Genomic DNA, 15,502 nt, shown 5'->3' on the forward strand with positions numbered 1-15,502 from the left:
GTTGAAGCAGGGAGTCTCTATAGACGAGCTGAAGCAGGGAGTCTCTATAGACGAGCTGAAGCAGGGATTCTCTATAGACGAGCTGAAGCAGAGAGTCTCTATAGACGAGCTGAAGCAGAGAGTCTCTATAGACGAGCTGAAGCAGTGAGTCCCTATAGACGAGCTGAAGCAGTGAATCTCTATAGACGAGCTGAAGCAGTGAGTCTCTATAGACGAGCTGAAGCAGTGAGTCTCTATAGACGAGCTGAAGCAGTGAGTCTCTATAGACGAGCTGAAGCAGTGAGTCTCTATAGACGAGCTGAAGCAGGGAGTCTCTATAGACGAGCTGAAGCAGGGAGTCTCTATAGACGAGCTGAAGCAGGTAGTCTCTATAGACGAGCTGAAGCAGGGAGTCTCTATAGACGAGCTGAAGCATGGAGTCTCTATAGACGAGCTGAAGCATGGAGTCTCTATAGACGAGCTGAAGCATGGAGTCTCTATAGACGAGCTGAAGCATGGAGTCTCTATAGACGAGCTGAAGCAGGGAGTCTCTATAGACGAGCTGAAGCAGGGAGTCTCTATAGACGAGCTGAAGCAGGGAGTCTCTATAGACGAGCTGAAGCAGGGAGTCTCTATAGACGAGCTGAAGCAGGGAGTCTCTATAGACGAGCTGAAGCAGGGAGTCTCTATAGACGAGCTGAAGCAGGGATTCTCTATAGACGAGCTGAAGCAGAGAGTCTCTATAGACGAGCTGAAGCAGAGAGTCTCTATAGACGAGCTGAAGCAGTGAGTCCCTATAGACGAGCTGAAGCAGTGAATCTCTATAGACGAGCTGAAGCAGTGAGTCTCTATAGACGAGCTGAAGCAGTGAGTCTCTATAGACGAGCTGAAGCAGTGAGTCTCTATAGACGAGCTGAAGCAGTGAGTCTCTATAGACGAGCTGAAGCAGTGAGTCTCTATAGACGAGCTGAAGCAGTGAGTCTCTATAGACGAGCTGAAGCAGTGAGTCTCTATAGACGAGCTGAAGCAGTGAGTCTCTATAGACGAGCTGAAGCAGGGAGTCTCTATAGACGAGCTGAAGCAGGGAGTCTCTATAGACGAGCTGAAGCAGGTAGTCTCTATAGACGAGCTGAAGCAGGGAGTCTCTATAGACGAGCTGAAGCAGGGAGTCTCTATAGACGAGCTGAAGCATGGAGTCTCTATAGACGAGCTGAAGCAGGGAGTCTCTATAGACGAGCTGAAGCAGGGAGTCTCTATAGACGAGCTGAAGCAGGGAGTCTCTATAGACGAGCTGAAGCAGGGAGTCTCTATAGACGAGCTGAAGCAGGGAGTCTCTATAGACGAGCTGAAGCAGGGAGTCTCTATAGACGAGCTGAAGCAGGGAGTCTTTATAGACGAGCTGAAGCAGAGAGTCTTTATAGACGAGCTGAAGCAGGGAGTCTTTATAGACGAGCTGAAGCAGGGAGTCTTTATAGACGAGCTGAAGCAGGGAGTCTTTATAGACGAGCTGAAGCAGGGAGTCTTTATAGACGAGCTGAAGCAGGGAGTCTTTATAGACGAGCTGAAGCAGGGAGTCTTTATAGACGAGCTGAAGCAGGGAGTCTTTATAGACGAGCTGAAGCAGGGAGTCTTTATAGACGAGCTGAAGCAGGGAGTCTTTATAGACGAGCTGAAGCAGGGAGTCTTTATAGACGAGCTGAAGCAGGGAGTCTTTATAGACGAGTTGAAGGGAGTCTCTATAGACGAGCTGAAGGGAGCTGAAGCAGGAGTCTCTATAGACGAGCTGAAGGGAGTCTTTATAGACGACCTGAAGGGAGTCTTTATAGACGACCTGAAGGGAGTCTTTATAGACGACCTGAAGGGAGTCTTTATAGACGACCTGAAGGGAGTCTTTATAGACGAGCTGAAGGGAGTCTTTATAGACGAGCTGAAGGGAGTCTTTATAGACGAGCTGAAGGGAGTCTTTATAGACGAGCTGAAGGGAGTCTTTATAGACGAGCTGATGCAGGGAGTCTCCATAGACGAGCTGAAGCAGGAAGTCTCTATAGACTAGCTGAAGCAGGGAGTATCTGTAGAAGAGCTGAATGAGTCTCTATAGACAAACTGAAGGGGATCCTTTTAGACGAACAAAACGCAGTCTTGGTACGCTAGTGGAAGAGATTATATATAGACGAGTTGGGCGAGTCCCCATAGGCGATCTGAACGAAGTCCCTATGGACGAAATAAAATAAGCTGTGTTTTTACAGACGAGTCAAAGATAGTCTTTATAGACATGTTGAAGCAGGGCGAGCTGAATGAATTAGAGGCCTGTATGGGTTATCTGACTGGTCAGAGTATCAATATATTCGATCGAACGGAACAGGGACTATTCATTGATGTGTTGTAGGACCGAGGAGTTCTTTTGCACGTCCTGGAGTGTATTAAGGGATGTTTATAGCGAAACTAAAAGAGACAGGAGATCTGTATAGATGATCCATATACTATTTATTGCCGTGTTAAAGGTCCAAGAAGTCTATCGAAAAGCTGAAGGGCAGATAAAAAGTGAAGTTTCAATAAAAATTGTCATTCTTGAAATCATTCAAATATATGTTTAACAATTGAGCCCCACTTCGGGCGCCAACTAGAACACATGATCAATCCCAATTCGGACATAAGATAAAAATTTCCATAAAGAAATGTCTCTATGATGACGGGTAAAATAATTCATTGTTGTGAGTTCCATGTTGGGCGCCAAATCGAATTGGTCGAAAATGGGAGCTCATAGGCAACAAATATGATTAAATTTCCTCCGAACCATAGTATGCTAAGTCGACTTAGCATGTTTTAAAGTTCTTTACGTTTTTAAATACTACGGTCCTTAATTTATATTCTCTGAAATGTTGGTACTCATCGGCCAATCCAAACCAAAGTTATAAGCAAAAATGTACTTCGCATGGCCCGTAAGACATATGAAACTTCCATACTTTGAGAGCTTCTACTGAAAAACTCACTATTCAGACTTAGCATACTATGGTACGGAGACGTCGATATATGGATGAAAAGAAGTTTGAAGAGCAGAAGATGGTCTTCATAGGTTTTATTTTACCCTGACCACAACACAATCATTTAGAAGTTTTTAATTTCAGTCCATGAGACGCAAAAATAAGGATTACGACTTCCTGCATACTAGAAGTTTGAAAAATAAGTTCAAAAACTTGCTATTCTTGAAGCCAAACAGATATATGTTTTAGATTTGAGTCCCACGTCGGGTGCCAACTAGGTCACATGGTCAATCCCTGTTCATACATCAGATTTTGCCAACCTAAAAATTTCAATGAAGAAACTTCTCTATGATTAATGGATGGTGAGTTCCATGTTGGGCGCCAAATCGAATTGTTCTAAAATGAGAACTCATAGAAGACAAACACGACTTCTTGGAACAGTAAAGTTCTGTCTACATTAATGGGAGAAATATATAATTTCTAAAGGTTTTAAAAGACTTATTGATGTCAGCCCCACATTGGGCGGCTTCTGCTTGAAAATATGTTATAATTTTTTGAAAACTGTTTCAATATACACATTTTGAAAGGGTCTCAGTTGGTTTTTTTTTATTTGGGGCATCATAATGGTTATCCTGTTCCTCATACGGCTTCCGATAACAAATGTGTTAAAAGTTATTACAAGTAGTAATTATGAGGCCAATAAATTTAAGCCTTTGATATGGGCGATACGTTGGGCGCCACATTGTGTTGCAGATCCAACCATATTGGATGTATATTGTAAGAATCTAAATATAATATAATATGAATAAAAAAACTCGCAAAGATTGTCATTGAGCCCTACATTGGGCGCCAAATTTTGTTTGTACAAAATTCAAACCCTTGGACTCCGTTATGGGCATGCGATTCTGTTTAATACTTCCAAATGAAAATAAATTTTTACTTTTGTGTTGAAAATTTGTTGTTTGCAATCAGAAGGTTGGGCGCCAATTTGTGCTTAAGGAATTTCCTAACATTCATAAACTCAAAATGAAATAGTTGAAAGCTTAATGAGAATTTGTTTTTAAATATACAAATTCTCTCAATTCTCTGAAACTGAGGAAAAACTATAGAAAAACTTCGCAAATCTTAGTTTAGCCTAGGACCTCATTTTTTATAGAAAGATATTCGTAGATAAGTTCTGAGGATACGTACACCTCAGTTGTCAACTAAGGGCATTTTTTTCCGAACAGAAAAAAATCTCAGACCTTATTTCTCAACTGTGGGCAATTTGTTCGTATAGAAAATAATTCGTAGACCTCAGTTCCCAACTGAGGGCTTTATTGGTATGCTAACCTCCTCATTTCTGACACCACACGGAATGACCTGAATTTTACAACATAATTTTCATACAATATTTCTTTTTTTAGTTCGTGTTTCACAATTTTATTGTATTTCAATTTGCCTTCTGTGTTGTATTTATTTGTGTTGTTGGTTTGTGTGAAATTATTTCTAATCTCTGATTTCATGACTTTATTGTTTGCTTCGGTTTGAGGTGCAGTTATTGTGTGTGACAAATTTTTCAATTTTCCCCAAAAAAAAAAAAAAAAAAAAAAAAAAATGACAAAAACAAATCCCACAAACCGTTGTCCAAATATAAACTAAACTTTTTTCGTTGTTGTTGTTGTTCTTTTTTGTGTGCAACAAATAAACTTGACAATTCCATCTACAACAACACAACACTTTTCATGATCCATTCCTTCAAAAGAACTCCCAGGCAGAAGAAAACGAACCACCGCCGCCACATGAAACCAAGCGAATTGATAACAACCGAAAAGCTGAAGAACTATTTCCACCACCTTGAAGCAGTGGCAGACCAGCAAGCTGCCAGCCAAGAAGCAACAACAGTTGGTGGTAGCTGTTGATGGCCCACCAAGAAATAGCTTTTTCCCTGGACTGCTGCGCTGAGCATTTCGGTTGTTTCGAAATTAGCATAAATTTATGCAATTTTTTGGAGATCGCGTGAACCACGAATATTGTTAGCTTCTTATGTTAATCTTCTATGAATTTTGATGAATTTTTATGTTTAACCTCATATTTTTCTCGATTTGATTTCTTTCTTTCGTTTCGAAAAAGCGTTTTTATTGTCTCTGTCCCTGAGTGTGTGTGTGAGTGTTTTATTATTTTTTAGTTATTTTCACCCATCAGAACAAGGGCCTGGAAAAACTACAGACATCACTATTTTTATACCCTTCACCACACTGTGGTACAGGGTATTATGTCTTTGTGCATATGTTTGTAACAGCAAAAGGAAACGAGATAGACACATCGTTCCTTTTGAGAATATGCATAGAATCACTTTCTGAGTCGATTTATGCATGTCCGTCCGTCCGTCTGTAGATGTTAAATTGTAAACAAAGTACAGTTCGCATTTATAATCCGATTTGGATGAAATTTGGCACAAGTCACTTATTTGGCCCAAGGACGAACCCTATTGAAATTGGAAAAAATCGGTTCAGATTTAGATATAGCTCCCATATATATTTTCGTCCGATTTAAGGTAAAGTCCCTATATATCATTCGATTTGCATGAAATTCGACACAGAGTATTGAATAAGTTCCAGAATGATGTGTGCCAAGTTTCGAGAAAATCGGTTCAGATTTAGATAAAGCTCCCATATATAGTTTCGTCCGATTTAAGGTAAATGGGGTATCAAAGTCCCTATATATCATTTGATTTGCATGAAATTTGGCACAGAGTACTGAATAAGGTCCAGAATGATGTGTGCCAAGTTTCGAGAAAATCGGTTCAGATTTAGATATAGCTCCCATATATAGTTTCGTCCGATTTTAGGTAAATGGTATGCCAAAGTTCCTATATATCATTCGATTTGCATGAAATTTGGCACAGAGTACTGAATAAGGTCCAGAATGATGTGTGCCAAGTTTCGAGAAAATCGGTTCAGATTTAGATATAGCTCCCATATATAGTTTCGTCCGATTTAAGGTAAATGGTGCACCAAAGTCCCTATATATCATTCGATTTGCATGAAATTTGGCATAGAGTTTTGAGAAAATCAGTTCAGATTTAGATATAGCTCCCATATATAGATTCGTCCGATTTAATGTAAATGGTGCACCAAAGTCCCTATATATCATTCGATTTGCATGAAATTTGGCATAGAGTACTGAATTAGGTGCAGAATGATGTGTGCCATGTTTCGAGAAAATCGGTTCAGATTTAGATATAGCTTCCATATATAGTTATGTCCGATTCTATGTAAATGGTGCACCAAAGTTCCTATATACCTTTCGATTTGCATGAAATTTTAGCACAGAGTACTGAATAAGGTCTAGAATGATGTGTGCTAAGTTTCGAGAAAATCGGTTCAGATTTAGATATAGCTCCCATATATAGTTTCGTCCGATTTAAGGTAAATGGTGCACCAAAGTCGCTATATATCATTCGATTTGCATGAAATTTGGCATAGAGTTTTGAGAAAATCAGTTCAGATTTAGATATAGCTCCCATATATAGATTCGTCCGATTTAATGTAAATGGTGCACCAAAGTCCCTATATATCATTCGATTTGCATGAAATTTGGCATAGAGTACTGAATTAGGTGCAGAATGATGTGTGCCATGTTTCGAGAAAATCGGTTCAGATTTAGATATAGCTTCCATATATAGTTATGTCCGATTCTATGTAAATGGTGCACCAAAGTTCCTATATACCTTTCGATTTGCATGAAATTTTAGCACAGAGTACTGAATAAGGTCTAGAATGATGTGTGCTAAGTTTCGAGAAAATCGGTTCAGATTTAGATATAGCTCCCATATATAGTTTCGTCCGATTTAAGGTAAATGGTGCACCAAAGTCCCTATATATCATTCGATTTGCATGAAATTTGGCATAGAGTTTTGAGAAAATCAGTTCAGATTTAGATATAGCTCCCATATATAGATTCGTCCGATTTAATGTAAATGGTGCACCAAAGTCCCTATATATCATTCGATTTGCATGAAATTTGGCATAGAGTAATGAATTAGGCTCAAAATGATGTGTGACAAGTTTTGAGAAAATCGGTTTAGATTTAGATATAGCTCCCATATATAGTTTCGTCCGATTTTAGGTAAATGGTATGCCAAAGTTCCTATATATCATTCGATTTGCATGAAATTTGGCACAGAGTACTGAATAAGGTCCAGAATGATGTGTGCCAAGTTTCGAGAAAATCGGTTCAGATTTAGATATAGCTCCCATATATAGTTTCGTCCGATTTAAGGTAAATGGTGCACCAAAGTCCCTATATATCATTCGATTTGCATGAAATTTGGCATAGAGTTTTGAGAAAATCAGTTCAGATTTAGATATAGCTCCCATATATAGATTCGTCCGATTTAATGTAAATGGTGCACCAAAGTCCCTATATATCATTCGATTTGCATGAAATTTGGCATAGAGTACTGAATTAGGTGCAGAATGATGTGTGCCATGTTTCGAGAAAATCGGTTCAGATTTAGATATAGCTTCCATATATAGTTATGTCCGATTCTATGTAAATGGTGCACCAAAGTTCCTATATACCTTTCGATTTGCATGAAATTTTAGCACAGAGTACTGAATAAGGTCTAGAATGATGTGTGCTAAGTTTCGAGAAAATCGGTTCAGATTTAGATATAGCTCCCATATATAGTTTCGTCCGATTTAAGGTAAATGGTGCACCAAAGTCCCTATATATCATTCGATTTGCATGAAATTTGGCATAGAGTTTTGAGAAAATCAGTTCAGATTTAGATATAGCTCCCATATATAGATTCGTCCGATTTAATGTAAATGGTGCACCAAAGTCCCTATATATCATTCGATTTGCATGAAATTTGGCATAGAGTAATGAATTAGGCTCAAAATGATGTGTGACAAGTTTTGAGAAAATCGGTTTAGATTTAGATATAGCTCCCATATATAGTTTCGTCCGATTTTAGGTAAATGGTATGCCAAAGTTCCTATATATCATTCGATTTGCATGAAATTTGGCACAGAGTACTGAATAAGGTCCAGAATGATGTGTGCCAAGTTTCGAGAAAATCGGTTCAGATTTAGATATAGCTCCCATATATAGTTTCGTCCGATTTAAGGTAAATGGTGCACCAAAGTCCCTATATATCATTCGATTTGCATGAAATTTGGCATAGAGTTTTGAGAAAATCAGTTCAGATTTAGATATAGCTCCCATATATAGATTCGTCCGATTTAATGTAAATGGTGCACCAAAGTCCCTATATATCATTCGATTTGCATGAAATTTGGCATAGAGTACTGAATTAGGTGCAGAATGATGTGTGCCATGTTTCGAGAAAATCGGTTCAGATTTAGATATAGCTTCCATATATAGTTATGTCCGATTCTATGTAAATGGTGCACCAAAGTTCCTATATACCTTTCGATTTGCATGAAATTTTAGCACAGAGTACTGAATAAGGTCTAGAATGATGTGTGCTAAGTTTCGAGAAAATCGGTTCAGATTTAGATATATCTCCCATATATAGTTTCGTCCGATTTAAGGTAAATGGTGCACCAAAGTCGCTATATATCATTCGATTTGCATGAAATTTGGCATAGAGTTTTGAGAAAATCAGTTCAGATTTAGATATAGCTCCCATATATAGATTCGTCCGATTTAATGTAAATGGTGCACCAAAGTCCCTATATATCATTCGATTTGCATGAAATTTGGCATAGAGTACTGAATTAGGTGCAGAATGATGTGTGCCATGTTTCGAGAAAATCGGTTCAGATTTAGATATAGCTTCCATATATAGTTATGTCCGATTCTATGTAAATGGTGCACCAAAGTTCCTATATACCTTTCGATTTGCATGAAATTTTAGCACAGAGTACTGAATAAGGTCTAGAATGATGTGTGCTAAGTTTCGAGAAAATCGGTTCAGATTTAGATATAGCTCCCATATATAGTTTCGTCCGATTTAAGGTAAATGGTGCACCAAAGTCGCTATATATCATTCGATTTGCATGAAATTTGGCATAGAGTTTTGAGAAAATCAGTTCAGATTTAGATATAGCTCCCATATATAGATTCGTCCGATTTAATGTAAATGGTGCACCAAAGTCCCTATATATCATTCGATTTGCATGAAATTTGGCATAGAGTACTGAATTAGGTGCAGAATGATGTGTGCCATGTTTCGAGAAAATCGGTTCAGATTTAGATATAGCTTCCATATATAGTTATGTCCGATTCTATGTAAATGGTGCACCAAAGTTCCTATATACCTTTCGATTTGCATGAAATTTTAGCACAGAGTACTGAATAAGGTCTAGAATGATGTGTGCTAAGTTTCGAGAAAATCGGTTCAGATTTAGATATAGCTCCCATATATAGTTTCGTCCGATTTAAGGTAAATGGTGCACCAAAGTCGCTATATATCATTCGATTTGCATGAAATTTGGCATAGAGTTTTGAGAAAATCAGTTCAGATTTAGATATAGCTCCCATATATAGATTCGTCCGATTTAATGTAAATGGTGCACCAAAGTCCCTATATATCATTCGATTTGCATGAAATTTGGCATAGAGTACTGAATTAGGTGCAGAATGATGTGTGCCATGTTTCGAGAAAATCGGTTCAGATTTAGATATAGCTTCCATATATAGTTATGTCCGATTCTATGTAAATGGTGCACCAAAGTTCCTATATACCTTTCGATTTGCATAAAATATCGCACAGAGTTCTGAATTCGGTCTAGAATGATGTGTGCCAAGTTTCGTGAAAATCGGTTCAGATTTAGATTTAGCTCCCATATATAGTTTCGTCCGATTTAAGGTAAATGGTGCACCAAAGTCCCTATATATCATTCGATTTGCATGAAATTTGGCATAGAGTTTTGAGAAAATCAGTTCAGATTTAGATATAGCTCCCATATATAGATTCGTCCGATTTAATGTAAATGGTGCACCAAAGTCCCTATATATCATTCGATTTGCATGAAATTTGGCATAGAGTAATGAATTAGGCTCAAAATGATGTGTGACAAGTTTTGAGAAAATCGGTTTAGATTTAGATATAGCTCCCATATATAGTTTCGTCCGATTTTAGGTAAATGGTATTCCAAAGTTCCTATATATCATTCGATTTGCATGAAATTTGGCACAGAGTACTGAATAAGGTCCAGAATGATGTGTGCCAAGTTTCGAGAAAATCGGTTCAGATTTAGATATAGCTCCCATATATAGTTTCGTCCGATTTAAGGTAAATGGTGCACCAAAGTCCCTATATATCATTCGATTTGCATGAAATTTGGCATAGAGTTTTGAGAAAATCAGTTCAGATTTAGATATAGCTCCCATATATAGATTCGTCCGATTTAATGTAAATGGTGCACCAAAGTCCCTATATATCATTCGATTTGCATGAAATTTGGCATAGAGTACTGAATTAGGTGCAGAATGATGTGTGCCATGTTTCGAGAAAATCGGTTCAGATTTAGATATAGCTTCCATATATAGTTATGTCCGATTCTATGTAAATGGTGCACCAAAGTTCCTATATACCTTTCGATTTGCATGAAATTTTAGCACAGAGTACTGAATAAGGTCTAGAATGATGTGTGCTAAGTTTCGAGAAAATCGGTTCAGATTTAGATATAGCTCCCATATATAGTTTCGTCCGATTTAAGGTAAATGGTGCACCAAAGTCGCTATATATCATTCGATTTGCATGAAATTTGGCATAGAGCTTTGAGAAAATCAGTTCAGATTTAGATGTAGATATATAGGTTCAGATTTAGATATAGCTCCCATATATAGTTTCGTCCGATTTAATGTAAATGGTGCACCAAAGTCCCTATATATCATTCGATTTGCATTAAATTTGGCATAGAGTACTGAATTAGGTGCAGAATGATGTGTGCCATGTTTCGAGAAAATCGGTTCAGAATTAGATATAGCTCCCATATATAGTTATGTCCGATTCTATGTAAATGGCGCACCAATGTTCCTATATACATTTCGAGTTGCATGAAATTTGGCACAGCGTACTGAATTAAGTCTAGAATGATGTGTGCTTAGTTTCGCGAAGATTTAGCTATAGCTCCCGTATATATTTTCGATCGATTTAAGGTAAATAGGGCACCAAAGTCCCTATATATATTTCGACAGTGAAGCATACCAAATAGCGTGCGTAAAGTTTTCTTAAAGTCTATTTAAAAAGTATGAAATAGATTGCAGAATGGCATGTGTAAGGATTGATGTTAGTCTATTTACTTATAGGTAAAGATCGCATTTATAAGTACGTTCAATTTCATTTTAACGTTCCTTCGAAAATACGACATCTGTAAAGATACATATGTAGAATATCCCCAAAGTGGTGAAGGGTATCATATAGTCGGCCCAGTCCGACTTTACTACTTTCGTTACTGTTTTTTTTTTTTTTCTGTGATGAATCGTGTGGTTTCATGTTTTATTTCGTTGGGTGCTAATGTTGTCCACGTTTTTTTATTGTTCTTGTGCTTTTGTTATTTATTTTGTTAGCTATTTTCCATCTTATTTTGGCATGTATATAATTTGTTTGGGAATTTGTCACTTGGAGAAATTTTTATTGGTGGTCTAGGTATGTTCACTTTTTCAATTGCCAGGGAAAACAATTTTTATACAATCTTAATTTTTTACTATACAAAAATATCATCTTAGAACATAGGTCTGCAATTTTTTAATAGAAAAAATGCCAGTTCAGAATTGACCTCAGAATAGAGGTAGATTTTCTTCTATAGAAAAATGTCAGCTCTGAGCTGATGTCGGATGTTTTTCTGTAGAAAAAATATCATATGAGAACTTAGGTCGTGTTTTTTATATGAGTTCCTATAGAAAACCATCTCTGACTATTTTTTCAAAAATAATTCCCAATACCTGAAGATTGTTATTAGCCATTTCTTCGACGTATTGCAAAATACGCATAACATCATAGTTTTGTTTCCACATACACCAACTATGTTATTTAATGAAATAATTATGAAGTCATGAATTCTGCATAAATAAGCCACTGCATAAATAACAACAATTGCGTGCTAAGCATTTAAATTAATAGCTTAAACGTGCGTTTAAGTAACCGTTTGTGTTTTGGTGCAAATATTCAGTGTAAAGAAGAGAAGAAAAAACAAAATCATAACAGCTTAACATGGATGAAGATATTTTTTGTGGAGCACTTTTACTTTGCAGCTTCGCGGCTTTTGTAATGCATACAACAATTTGTTGTTGATGATGACTGTGTTTGCGAATACCTGGGTTATTGTTTTAGCTCTTAAACGCACATTACACAAAAAACAGTTTGAGTCGACTAACTTCGTTGCGGTTTGTTGATTATAGTAATCTGCATTTGTTATGATTTTTAAATCATAGTTGTCCGGGTTACCATGTCTGATTTTTCGATAGAGAAAAACACAATTCGGTTCATCAGAGGGTATTTATTTTTCTATAGAAAAAGTCGCAATGCTGAGGCTATTATTAAAAATCTGAGGCCAATGTTTTTATAGAAAAAATACAGGCCTCAGAGCATCTGAAGGCATTTCTACTATAGAAAACCCCACTCTGCAAACCGATTTTTTATAGAAAAAAGTTGAAGACATCAGTTCGGAGGTAATTTTTCTGTAGAAGTAAGTTGCAGACCTCAGTTCTGTGAGATTTTTTCAATTAAAAACAAAACTTGCACGCCTCATTTCTGTGGGTATTCTTCCAATAGAAAAAATTGCAAACCAAATTCTGAGGAAACTTTTTCTATTGAAAATATATTACAGACCTCAGCTCAGGGAAATTTTATTATAGTTCCTCGATTTGGTATTGCCCCCAAATTAATGTACTGCCTATTTTCGATATTTTGAAGGTTTTTGTCGCATTTTCCCACCAATGTGGCAGAATTCAGTTCATTTTGAGGTCAGTTTTTCTACAGAGAAAAGTCGCAGACCTCAGAGCATCTGAGGGCAAAATATAGACGTCTGTGCACCTGAAGGCATTTTTTTCTATAGAAAAATATTTGCAAACCCTATTTATAAAAAAAATCGCAAAGCTCAGATCGGAGGCAATTTTTCTATAGAAATAAGTTGCAGTCCTCAGTTCAGAGGGATTTTCTTTAAAGAAAAAAGTCGCAGACCTCATTTCAAAGGGCATTGCAAAACTGCAGTACCAAATTCTGAGGACATATTTTCTATTAAAAAATATTTTGCAGACATCTGTTCAGGAATTTTTTCTTATATATCCTCGGTTTGGTATAACCCCGAAAATTAATGTCCTGCCCATTTTTGACAATTCGAAGGTTTTTGTTCCATTTTCCGCCCCATGTGGCTGTAATTTGACATTCCAGGTTCTTGTGGGATATTTACTGACAATTTTTAATATAGGTCCATGTTTTGACATAACCTTCATATGAGGGTACCCCCCTATTTTAGGTATTTCCTGTGAAAAATAACTTGTATTATTCAATATCCTGGTAGACAAATTAGAAACTTAAAGACAATTTAGAGATTCAGATCTTTTTGGTAAAAAAATCACGGACCTCAGTTCTGGAAAAAGATCTCAGGTTTTAGTAAATTTTTCCTGTAGAAGTCAGAGGGGATTTTTCTATAGAAAAATCTCTTGGAAAGCAATTTACGAGGTAGGTCTTCGATGTGGTTTTAAGTATTTTGAATGCATATTAAAAGTTCGTTTCAAAATCAGGGATCTCAGTTCTGTGGTTTTTATTAGAAAAAAGGGCCTCATTCGGAACACATTTTTGAAATAACCTCAGTTCTGAGTAATTTTTTCCATAGAAGCAGACTTTAGTTTAGAGGACTTTTTTGAATAAAATTATATCTCACAACTCACTTTATGACATATTTCAAAGTCGTCTATCAAAAAGTAATCCATATTTTCTATAGATAGGATAATTCCTACAAGTTTTCTATAGTGAATATATCGTCCATATACTTTAAAGCCCTGTAGGTCTTGTAAGCTTCATAGGTAAATTTTCGGTAGAAAATAGAAAAACGGACTTAATTTTTTCTATAGAAAAAACTGACAAAGTTCAGTTTAGAAGGCATTTTTGTCTCAGACATCACTTAATGACAGATTTCTATGTCGTCAGGAGAAACTAGAATTCCTATAGATTTTTTATTCAATAAGTCTTCCATATACTCTAAAGCTCTGTTGGTATTTTATAGACAAAGCAGACCTCTAGATATTCTAAAGACAAAAAACCCAATAGGTGGATTTTCGTCGAAACCTTATGGACCTTCTATAGTCGTCCTCTGAGTCTACAGTCTACAGAAAATAAAATTCCTGTATGGGCAAAAGGATCCCTATGAGCTCCAAACACACAATAGAAGCGCTCTAGGTCTTCTCTATACAATTGGGACCCTCTGGGACTTTTACAGACAATAAAAAGGCTAAGGCTTCTGTAGATAATGGAGGCCCTCCTGGGGTTCTATGAAGAATATGAGACATCCAGAGCTTTTAATTACCCAGAGGTCTTACGTGCCAAAGAATACCCAGTTTGCTTGTGTTAAGCATTGAAGACCCATATGGTTCATATCGTCTATAGAAAAGTTTGTATAGAATACATAGAGGTCTCTATTGTCCCCAGAAGCCTTAGAAAGCTTATATTGTTCACAGAAAACCCATAAGCCTCTATTGTTCCTAGAAACAAGAGAGGGCTTCTATTGCCGCCAATAAACGATTCATAGGTCTTATTTTGCCCATAGAAGAAATAGAGTCCCAGTGGGATTATATTGTCCATAGAATATGCAGAGATGACAAAGGCGAAAAAGGACCAATAAGGCCTATATTGTCCACAGAAATCCCAAAGAGCTTCTATTGACCATAGAGGACCCAGGTTGTAGCTATTAAGTATAGAGGCCGCAAATGGCTTCTATTTTTTGTAAAGATGACTCTCAGGGCTACTATTAGCTCTCTGGGACCTTTACAGACCATACCTATCCTCTAGGGCTTCTATAGAAAAAAGTTTGCTGAGGCTTCTGTAGATAATGGGGGCCCAGAGGTTTTATGAAGAATAGGAGACTTCTAGAACTTCTATAGGTTATCGAGGGCTTCTGTTGACAACCGTCTAGGCTTCTCGAAACCTTATTGGTATTATATAGGGCTTCTATGAAGAATATAAGACTTCTGGAGCTTCTATAGGTTGTATACATGTAGGCCAAAATCCATAACTGTCTTCTATGGATTTCTGGGACTTTTACAGACATTAACAATTCATTTAGAACTTCTATAGACAAAAGTCCCCTAAGGCTTCTATGGATAATGAAGCCATCATAGACAAAATATACCGTATAGGCTTCTAGAAACCCTATTGTTCTTCTATAGTCAATAAAAGCCCAACGGGACAGTGGGACCATTCTAGGTCCTCTAAAAACAATAGAAGTACTATACGGCGTCTATGAAGAATAGGTGACTTCCAGAACTTCTATTGGCTACAGACGGCTTCTGTACAAAATAAAATCTCTCAAGGTCTTTATGGACAAAGTATACCGTGTAGGTTTCTAGTAGAGAGTTTATTGGTC

Source organism: Musca vetustissima, unplaced genomic scaffold (genome assembly GCF_032173495.1).
Source record: "Musca vetustissima isolate MV318-11 ecotype Yass unplaced genomic scaffold, APGP_CSIRO_Mvet_v1 utg81901, whole genome shotgun sequence".
Classification (NCBI taxonomy): domain Eukaryota; kingdom Metazoa; phylum Arthropoda; class Insecta; order Diptera; family Muscidae; genus Musca; species Musca vetustissima.